Consider the following 11050-nt stretch of genomic DNA (forward strand, 5'->3'; position numbering starts at 1 on the left):
CTGTCGCTCCGCCACAAAGATCCACTTGCGGGTACTCCTACGAGCCGACCCGACTTTAGTCACCACAGGTGTCATGTATAGAGTATATAAGTATATACCCGTGATCACCGCCCAAGTGATCACGGCCCGATAGTATAGCACAGCAGACGGACAAGAATGTAGGGCCACTGATGGAAAACTAGCATCCTATACTAAGCATGTAGGATTGCAGGTAAAGGTAACAACAGTAGTAGCAAGGACAGGCTATGCATCAGGATAGGATTAACGGAAAGTAGTAACATGCTACACTACTCTAATGCAAGCAGTATAGAGAAGAATAGGCGATATCTAGTGATCAAGGGGGGGGGGGCTTGCCTGATTGCTCTGGCAAGAAGGAGGGGTCGTCAACAGCGTAGTCGGTCGGGGCACCAGCAGCGGCGTCGGTCTCGTAGTCTACCGGAGAGAAGAGGGGGAAGAAACAATGAATACAATGCAAACAGATGCATGACGATGCATGGCATGACAAAGTGTGCTGCTAGGTGTGCCCTAACGCGGTAGTAGGTGATACCGGCGAAGAGGGGGAACATCCGGGAAAGTATTCCCGATGTTTCCCGTTTTCGGAAAGATGGACCGGAGGTGAAATGTTGCAGGTTCACTATGCTAGGGACGTGTGGTGAACGAACGGGCTGCGTATCCGGATTCGTCTCGTCGTTCTGAGCAACTTTCATGTAGAAAGTATTTTCATCCGAGTTACGGATTATTTTATATGATTTTTCAAAGATTAAACCATTTTCTGGAATTATTTTTATTAACAGAAATCTATTAATGCGTCAGCAATGCATCAGCATGACGTCAGCAGTTAGCTGACCCGTTTGACCAGTCAAACTGACCAGTGGGTCCTACCTATCATAGACAGTGGACTAACAGAAGTTTAAACTAACTAAATTTAGGTTAGTTAACTACTGGACCCCACGTGTCAGTGCCTCATTTATCTAACTAATTGATTTTAATTATAAAATGTTTTAGGTAAAATAATTATGCGGTGGGGCCCGCATGTCAGCGCCACTGGGCTGCCCAGTCAGCACATTGACTGGGTCAACCCAGTCAACGGGGCCCGTGGGGCCCGCTGGCAGCGATCCAGGGGGTGGCCCCAGGTCGGCCACGTCGGACGCCGGCGTCGGAGTTGGCTCCGGTGAGCCAAAACGCGGCGGAGGGCACTGGCGAGCCTCGGGATTTCGCCTCGGTGGGTCGTTTCGTGCGCGGCTACCCGCGTTCGAACGGGCGCACGCTTGCGCGTCGAACTGTGGGGGTGGCTTGGCCGGAAACGGCCGAAGACGGTGGTGGCGAGCGGCAGAGTGGACGCCGGAGTTCGGGCGTCGACGGATCTAGAGCTAGGGGGTACGGGGAAGCATGGGTTCGTGCTCGTTGGGCTCCTGGGAGCACCAGGAACTCGACCGTGGGCTTGCGCGAGCGTGACGGCGGCTGTGGCCACGGCGGCGAGGCGATCCGCGGCGACGGGCTCACGGCAACGACGACAAGGTAGCTACGGGGCGCGAGAGGTCAATGAAGAGGAGCAAGGGATGAAGAAGCTCACCACGCGGCTCACACGTTGGCCCGTGACGGTTTAGGAGCGGAGAGGTGGCCGGAGATGACGGCGGTCACCGGCGACAGAGAAGATGGGGACGAGCTCGATCCCGACCGTGCGGTGCTCCTCGAGCTCGATGGCGAGACGTAGACGCAGTAGAGGACAACGGCGGACGCCTACGGCATGTCGGGGGTGCAGGGCGATGACGGTGGCCGCGGGAACGACGGAGAACGGCGGCGATGGCGCTCAGGTGAGGCGGGCGAGCGAGACAGAGAGGGGGGGAGCTTGTGGATCTGGGAGGCGCAGAGGCGAGCGAGGGGGGGGCAAGTGGGAGAGATGGGTGGAGGCCGAGGCGTCGGGGCGGCCTTATCCCCTCCCGGCGTCGGCGCCGGCGAGGTGGTCGGGCGGGGACGTGCCCCTGTTGCGACCCCGGCCGGGGGAACAGGGGGGAAGGCCACCCGGGGAGGGGCTGGGCCGGCGGTAGGCCAGCTGGGCCAGGTGGGCCGGTCTGGCCTGCGAGCAAGGGCCGCCTAGTCCAGTGAGGGAGGGGGGTCTTTTTCTTTTCTTTTCTTTATTTTGCTTTTCTGTTTTATTTCACTTTAAAATACTTAGGCACTTTCTAAAAAATGTTTTCTCCACAATAATTACCAGTGCAATATTTGGCACCCACCGAACATTTTTGTTTTGACTTTTGAAAACTTTGGGTGTTTGTCACTAATTCAGTTTTTTTGAATTTGAAATGTTTTGAACTAACAGTTGATTAGCAATAGTAACAGAGATGACATGGCATCATCAGGAGAGTTTTACTGTAGCCTAATTATCCGGGCGTTACAAATCTCCTCCACTACAAGAAATCTCGTCCCGAGATTTAGGAGCTAGAAGGAAACAGTGCGGGGTATTCATCACGCAGGCGATCCTCGCGTTCCCAAGTGGCTTCATCCTCAGAATGATGCGACCACTGGACTTTGAGGAACTTGATCGCCTTCTGACGTGTGCGGCGTTCAGCTTGGTCGAGAATGCGGACCAGATGCTCTTTATAGGAGAGGTCCTGCTGCAATTCGAGCACTTCATGATCCACTGCTCGGATTGGGTCCTTGAAGCAACGGCAGAGCTGTGAGACATCGAACACATCGTGAACCTGAGAAAGGTTCGGCGGTAGCTCCAGTTGGTATGCCACTTTTCCACGCCTTTCCAGAATAGTGAATGGGCCAATATAGCGAGGAGCTAGTTTGCCCTTGATCCCGAAGCGGTGAGCACCCTTCATTGGTGTGACTCGATGATAAGCCTTTTCGCCAGGTTGATAGACCATGTCTTTATGATGACGGTCATACTGACTCTTCTGACGCGACTGCGCAGTCTTGAGATTCTCACGAATAATGCGGACTTGTTCTTCGGCGTGTTGGATAATATCCGGACCAAAGAGTGGACGTTCCCCAGTTTCTGACCAGTTCAGAGGGGTTCGGCACTTTCGTCTATATAACACTTCGAAGGGGGCCATCTTCAGACTAGCTTGATAGCTATTATTATAAGAGAACTCAGCATACGGGAGAGATTCCTCCCATTTCTTGCCGAAGGAAATAACACAAGCTCGAAGCATGTCTTCGAGAACTTGGTTGACGCGTTCAACTTGCCCTTGCGACTGAGGATGAAACGCAGTACTGAATGACAGATGAGTTCCCATAGCTTCTTGGAAACTTGCCTAGAATCTTGAAGTGAATAAGCTGCCACGGTCTGAACTGATTACCAATGGAATACCGTGAAGTGAGACAATTCTGGACATGTAGAGAGTTGCCAGCTGACTAGCAGTGATCGTTTCTTTGACCGCCAGAAAATGTGCAACTTTGGAAAGCCGGTCAATGACGACAAGAATAGCATCATTACCCTTCTGTGATTTGGGAAATCCAGTGACGAAGTCCATCTTGACATGGTCCCATTTCCATTCAGGAATAGAGATAGGCTGCAGAGTTCCAGCAGGCCTTTGGTGTTCTGCTTTGATACGACGGCAAACGTCACACTCAGCAACATAACGAGCAATGTCTTGCTTCATATTAGACCACCAGAATCTCTGACGGATGTCTTGGTACATCTTTGTACTACCAGGATGGATACATAGAGGCGTATCATGAGCTTCTTTCATAACTTCCTGTGTCATATCCAGGTTTTTCTCTGCACATGGCACCACTAGGCGGCCCTTGAAGTACAAAGTGCCATCATCAGCAATAGTGAAGAATGAGGGCTTTCCTTCTGCGAGGTAGTGCTTAATCTTGTGGGCTTCAGAGTCATATCCCTGTATTCTCTTGATGGAGTCCAAGAGATCTGGTTCGATAGCCAGGGTATTGAGCGAACCCTGGGAAACAACCCGGAGGTTCATCTTGCGAAACTCCTTAGGAGGGGGAGCGAGTGCACCCGGAGGAACAATATGGAGGTTCAACTTTCTGAATTCTTCAACAAGCGAGGGCTGAACTTTGTGAACCTGGAGGTGGTTGCAGTAAGACTTGCGGCTCAAGGCATCAGCCATTACATTAGCCTTGCCTGGCGTATAGGAAATACCCAAGTCAAAGTCTGCAACAAGCTCCATCCATCTCTGCTGACGGAGGTTCAGGTCTGGCTGAGTAAACAGATACTTCAGGCTTTGGTGGTCAGTGAAGATCTCGCAACGATTACCGAGAAGGTAATGTCGCCACTGCTTCAGCGCATGAATGACAACAGCAAGTTCGAGGTCATGAACTAGATAGTTCTCTTCGTGAGGGCGCAATTGCCGAGAGGCATAAGCAATCACTTTGCGGTCTTGCATTAGGACACAGCCTAATCCTTGACGGGAAGCGTCGCAGTAAATGACGAAGTCCTTCTTAGTATCAGGTGGAGCTAGAATTGGGGCAGAAGTCAACTTATCTTTGAGTGCCTGGAAACTTTCCTGACATTTGTCTGTCCATTGGAACTTGACGCCCTTATGCAACAGGTTAGTCAGAGGCCTGGCGATCTTGGAGAAGTTCTCGACGAATCGACGACAATAGCTGGCGAGACCGAGAAAACTTCTGACTTGCTTAACGTTCTTGGGAGGAGTCCAATCAAGGATAGCCTGGACTCGTTTAGGGTTGACGGCAATACCATCCTTAGAGATGACATGCCCAAGATAGGTTACTTCGGGTAGCCAGAATTCACATTTGGAGAACTTGGCATATAGTTGATGCTCGCGTAGCTTTTCCAGCACAAGACGAAGATGTTCAGCATGTTCTTCTTCGTTCTTGGAAAATACCAGGATATCATCCAGATAAACCACGACGAACTTTTCGAGGTAATCCATGAATATATAGTTCATCAGACGAGAGAAGGTGGCTGGAGCATTGGTTAAACCGAAAGACATGACGGTGTACTCGTATGAACCATATCGAGTCATGAAGGCGGTCTTTGGGATATCCTCTTCGCGAACACGGATCTGGTGGTAACCCAACCTCAAGTCGAGCTTAGAGAACACTGATGAACCCGCCAGTTGATCATATAGATAATTGATCCGAGGAAGAGGGTATTTATTCTGAATGGTAGCTTGGTTTATAGGACGGTAGTCTTGAACTAATCGGTTTGTCCCATCCTTCTTCTTGACAAAGAGAGAAGGTGCTCCCCAAGGAGAGCAACTTGGGCGAATGAATCCTTTGCGAAGAGATTTGTCGATTTCCTCCTTAAGCTCAAGGAGTTCATGCGGCGGCATCTTGTAGGGTCGCTTGGCTATAGGAGTGGTGCCTGGTTTCAAGTCGATGATGAATTCGACAGCTCTAGCAGGGGGAATCCCTGGAAGTTCTTCAGGAAAGACGTCGAGGAATTCACGCATGACGGTAATGTTTTCAATGCCCTCGAGTGGTGCAGCGTTCAATGCATTCAATGCATAGAGCCTTGCCTCGGCATTTTGCACTAGAAGAGCTTGGTAAGTAACTATTTCATCTGAAGGGTGTAGCAGATGGACGGTCTTAGTGGCGCAAACGATTGAAGCAGTATGCGCTTTTAACCAATTCATTCCCAGAATGAGATCAATACTACAGGACTTCAGTACGATGGGAGAGACAAGAAATTCCAGTCCTTCAATTTCAACAGGAACGTCGTGACTAACCATAGAGTTTTGACATTGGCCCGCAGGGGTGTGTACCACTAGCGGAGTGTTCATCTCTTCGTATTTAATGCCATGCAGGAATGCAAATTCTGATGATATGAATGAATGGGATGCTCCTGTATCAAATAAAACGAAAGCTGATACTGAATTTACGAGGAGTGTACCCATCACAGTAGCAGGCTGGTCTTGAGCTTCGTTGAGATCAACGTGGTTGGCATGAACACGACCATAAGACTTGGCCTTGTTTCTGCGGGGCTGGTTGCTTCCATGGCCAGTTGCTGGAAGGGCCAGTTGATTCTGGTTCTGGTTGCATTCTCTAGAACGGTGTCCTGGTTGACCACACCTGAAGCACAGGCCATTATTGGGAGTGGGAACAAGAGCTTGGGGTGGTGGAGCTGGAAGTCTTGACTGCCTAGATGGTGGTGGAGGCAGACGAGGTGCAGCATAGGTCTGCCTTGGGGCAGATGCATTTGGACGGTACATGCTGTTCGGGATCCATATCTTACGCTTCTGTGAGGGCGGGCCCGAAGATGAGCCCGTGTCACGGTTGCGCCTGTGAGAGCTCTGGTATTCCTGCAGACCAGTTTCGACATTGATGGCCTTGTTCACCAAGGTGGCGAAATCAGCAAAATCATGCACTAGCAGTGCGAGCTTGATGTCAGCTTGAAGGCCATCACGGAACTTCTCTTGTTTGCGTGCATCAGTTGCAATGTCCTCTTCAGCATAGCGAGACAAGTCCAGAAACTCCCGCTGATAAGCTTCAACAGTTTTGTTGCCTTGGGTGAGGTTGCGGAACTCACGCTTCTTCCGGTCCATGACTCCCTGAGGAATGAAGCGGGCACGGAAAGCAGCTTGGAAGTCTGGCCAGGTGATGATTGTTCCAGCTGGCAGAGTACGCCTGTGGCTGTCCCACCATTGAGCTGCGGGTCCCTTCAGGAAGAAGGAAGCAAAGGTGACATAGCTGGCAGGGGCTACATCGGCCGACTCCATCTCATAGGTGATGTCACGGAGCCAGTCATCAGCATCCAGAGGCTGAGTTGAGCTGCGGTACACAGTTGGGTTGAGGCGCATGAAATCCTGCAGAGTTACTGGGGTTGGTTGCTGGTCCATATTGGGGCGAGGAAACTGAGCCATCATATTTTCCATGAATTGGCGGTTCAGTTCAAACTGTTGGATCATACCAGCCATGTACTCAGGTGGTGGTGGGGCACTGCCACCACTACCACGACCACCTGGTCTAACCATCCTGCTAATATATAACAGGGGTAGTTCAGCATTGAGAAATTTGCAAAGACAAGAATCATTCATGATGAAACATGCATAATGAAAGGAGCACGATAGCTACTACATAGTAGTCGGCATAACTTACAAAAGGGGTCATGCATAGATTTCAATACACAGAGTTCAGTACATAGACTAAAACAACATAGGCGGCACACAGGCTCGCGGCGAATGCATCTAACACTAACAAGCAAGCCTACATCAGTCCCAAGAGGTACTGTGGAGGTAGGTGTAGCCTGAAAGCTGGTAGTGTCGCATCGGGAACTCCACGTCAGCAACCTCGGGTCCGCGAATACTCTGGTGCAGAACCTGATGCTCAGGTGGCAGAAGAGGTCCAAGTGCGGGAGAGTGGCCTCCCACATCTGGCCAGCCGACACCCTGGGCATCACAGTCCTGGCTGGGTAGATCGCAGAACGGGGCAGCTCCCTAGATCGGACAAAGGGGTGCAACAGCGTCAGAGCACGGTAAAGGTGCTGATGGGTGGTGTACAACTCGTGGCGAAGAGCTCGGTTAGCTCGATCCAGCCCATCAGCATGCAGAACCAGGTTCTGATGGTAGAAGGGCTCTCGGGTGACAGTGGAGTAGGCAGCAGTATAGTATCCCTCCGCACCAACATCAGATGCGATAGCAATGTGCCTGAAAGGGGAGGTGTCCAACTCCTGATACTCTCCACGAAGACGTGTCAGAGCAGCATAAGCAGCATCGTGGACAGCCATATCGATGGTCACTCCAACACCATGAGCGGTGTGCAGCACAGTAGTGGAGTCATACTCCCGCGAGTAGAGGTGGACGATGGCACGGTACTGCTCCTAGTTAAAGTCCTGGTACTCCTCGTAGACGGTGTACTCAGGGTGCCAGCGATAACCCAGATAGGTCATCATCTCAGCTAGCACAGCAGGTGATCCCGAGGCACCAATGGCCGTCGTGTGGCGCACGACCTGCCTCGTGGGTTCCATCTGAAAGCAAAAATGTTTCAAAGGAGTCAAATGACAGTGTGTGAATTGTTCAAAATACTATTCTAAGAAATAACTATGGCTTATCCAACTTTGGGGTGAATGCGGTCACGGGATCCTAGTGTTAGAGTTAGTAAATTCGTTTAACCCGAGTAGAAGAGAGTTTAGAGTCCCAGAGTAAAGGTCGAGGAGTAAAAGATCCTAGTACCACCCAATGGCGACGTGGGCCCGTAAGACACACAACCATGTTAGTAAAAGTTTTGTAATGTCTAGACTTGACTTCGGCCAAGGAGTGTGGAAAGGGGGATTCCTACAGGCAGTCGGCTCTGATACCAACTTGTGACGCCCCCGATTTGACCGTACACTAATCATGCACGCAAATGTGTACGATCAAGATCAGGGACTCACGGGAAGATATCACAACACAACTCTAAAACATAAATAAGTCATACAAGCATCATAATACAAGCCAGGGGCCTCGAGGGCTCGAATACAAGTGCTCGATCATAGACGAGTCAGCGGAAGCAACAATATCTGAGTACCGACATAAGTTAAACAAGTTTGCCTTAAGAAGGCTAGCACAAACTGGGATACAGATCGAAAGAGGTGCATGCCTCCTGCGTGGGATCCTCCTAACTACTACTGGTCATCGTCAGCGGGCTGCACGTAGTAGTAGGCTCCTCCAGTGCCGTAGGAGTCGTCGTCGACGGTGGCGTGTGGCTCCTGGACTCCAGCATCTGGTTGCGACAACCAGGTAGAAAGGAAAGGGGGAAAAGAGGGAGAGAAGCAACCGTGAGTACTCATCCAAAGTACTCGCAAGCAAGGAGCTACACTACATATGCATGGGTATATGTGTAAAGGGCCATATCAGTGGACTGAACTGTAGAATGCCAGAATAAGAGGGGGATAGCTAATCCCGTCGAAGACTACGCTTCTGGCAGCCTCCATCTTGCAGCATGTAGAAGAGAGTAGATTGAAGTCCTCCAAGTAGCATCGCATAGTATAATCCTACCCGGCGATCCCCTCCTCGTCACCCTGTTAGAGAGCGATCACCGGGTTGTATCTGGCACTTGGAAGGGTGTATTTTATTAAGTATCCGGTTCTAGTTGTCATAAGGTCAAGGTACAACTCCGGGTCGTCCTTTTACCGAGGGACACGGCTATTCGAATAGATAAACTTCCCTGCAGGGGTGCACCACATAACCCAACACGCTCGATCCCATTTGGCCGGACACACTTTTCTGGGTCATGCCTGGCCGCGGAAGATCAACACGTCGCAGCCCCACCTAGGCACAACAGAGAGGTCAGCACGCCGGTCTAAATCCTATGCGCGCAGGGGTCTGGGCCCATCGCCCATTGCACACCTGCACGTTGCGTACGCGGCCGGAAGCAGACCTAGCCTAGTGGCGTTCCAGTCCAATCCGGCGCGTGCCGCTCAGTCGCTGACGTCACGAAGGCTTCGGCTGATACCACGACGTCGAGTGCCCATAACTGTTCCCGCGTAGTTGGTTAGTGCGTATAGACCAAATGGCCAGACTCAGATCAAATACCAAGAACTCGTTAAGCGTGTTATTTTGAAGTAACCACGAACGCCGTCCAGGGCCAGGCCCACCTCTCGCCTAGGTGGTCTCAACCTGCCCTGTCGCTCCGCCACAAAGATCCACTTGCGGGTACTCCTACGAGCCGACCCGACTTTAGTCACCACAGGTGTCATGTATAGAGTATATAAGTATATACCCGTGATCACCGCCCAAGTGATCACGACCCGATAGTATAGCACAGCAGACGGACAAGAATGTAGGGCCACTGATGGAAAACTAGCATCCTATACTAAGCATGTAGGATTGCAGGTAAAGGTAACAACAGTAGTAACAAGGACATGCTATGCATCAGGATAGGATTAACGGAAAGCAGTAACATGCTACACTACTCTAATGCAAGCAGTATAGAGAAGAATAGGCGATATCTGGTGATCAAGGGGGGGGGCTTGCCTGATTGCTCTGGCAAGAAGGAGGGGTCGTCAACAGCGTAGTCGGTCGGGGCACCAGCAGCGGCGTCGGTCTCGTAGTCTACCGGAGGGAAGAGGGGGAAGAAACAATGAATACAATGCAAACAGATGCATGACGATGCATGGCATGACAAAGTGTGCTACTAGGTGTGCCCTAACGCGGTAGTAGGTGATACCGGCGAAGAGGGGGAACATCCGGGAAAGTATTCCCGATGTTTCGCGTTTTCGGACAGATGGACCGGAGGTGAAATGTTGCAGGTTCACTATGCTAGGGACGTGTGGTGAACGAACGGGCTGCGTATCCGGATTCGTCTCGTCGTTCTGAGCAACTTTCATGTAGAAAGTATTTTCATCCGAGTTACGGATTATTTTATATGATTTTTCAAAGATTAAACCATTTTCTGGAATTACTTTTATTAACAGAAATCTATTAATGCGTCAGCAGTCAGCTGACACGTTTGACTAGTCAAACTGACCAGTGCGTCCTACCTGTCATAGACAGTGGACTAACAGAAGTTTAAACTAACTAAATTTAGGTTAGTTAACTACTGGACCCCACGTGTCAGTGCCTCATTTATCTAACTAATTGATTTTAATTATAAATTGTTTTAGGTAAAATAATTATGCGGTGGGGCCCGCATGTCAGCGCCACTGGGCTGCCCAGTCAGCACATTGACTGGGTCAACCCAGTCAACGGGGCCCGTGGGGCCCGCTGGCAGTGACCCAGGGGGTGGCCCCAGGTCAGCCACGTCGGACGCCGGCGTCGGAGTTGGCTCCGGTGAGCCAAAACGCGGTGGAGGGCGCCGGCGAGCCTCGGGATTTCGCCTCAGTCGGTCGTTTCGTGCGCGGCTACCCGCGTTCGAACGGGCGCACGCTTGCGCGTCGAACTGTGGGGGTGGCTTGGCCGGAAACGGCCGAAGACGGCGGTGGCGAGCGGTGGAGCGGACGCCGGAGTTCGGGCATCGACGGATCTAGAGCTAGGAGGTACGGGGAAGCATGGGCTCGTGCTCGTTGGGCTCCTGGGAGCACCAGGAACTCGACCGTTGGCTTGCGCGAGCGTGACGGCGGCTGTGGCCACGGCGGCGAGGCGATCCGCGGCGACGGGCTCACGGCAACGACGACAAGGTAGCTACGGGGCGCGAG

This window comes from Triticum aestivum, chromosome 6D (genome assembly GCF_018294505.1).
Source record: "Triticum aestivum cultivar Chinese Spring chromosome 6D, IWGSC CS RefSeq v2.1, whole genome shotgun sequence".
Lineage (NCBI taxonomy): Eukaryota > Viridiplantae > Streptophyta > Magnoliopsida > Poales > Poaceae > Triticum > Triticum aestivum.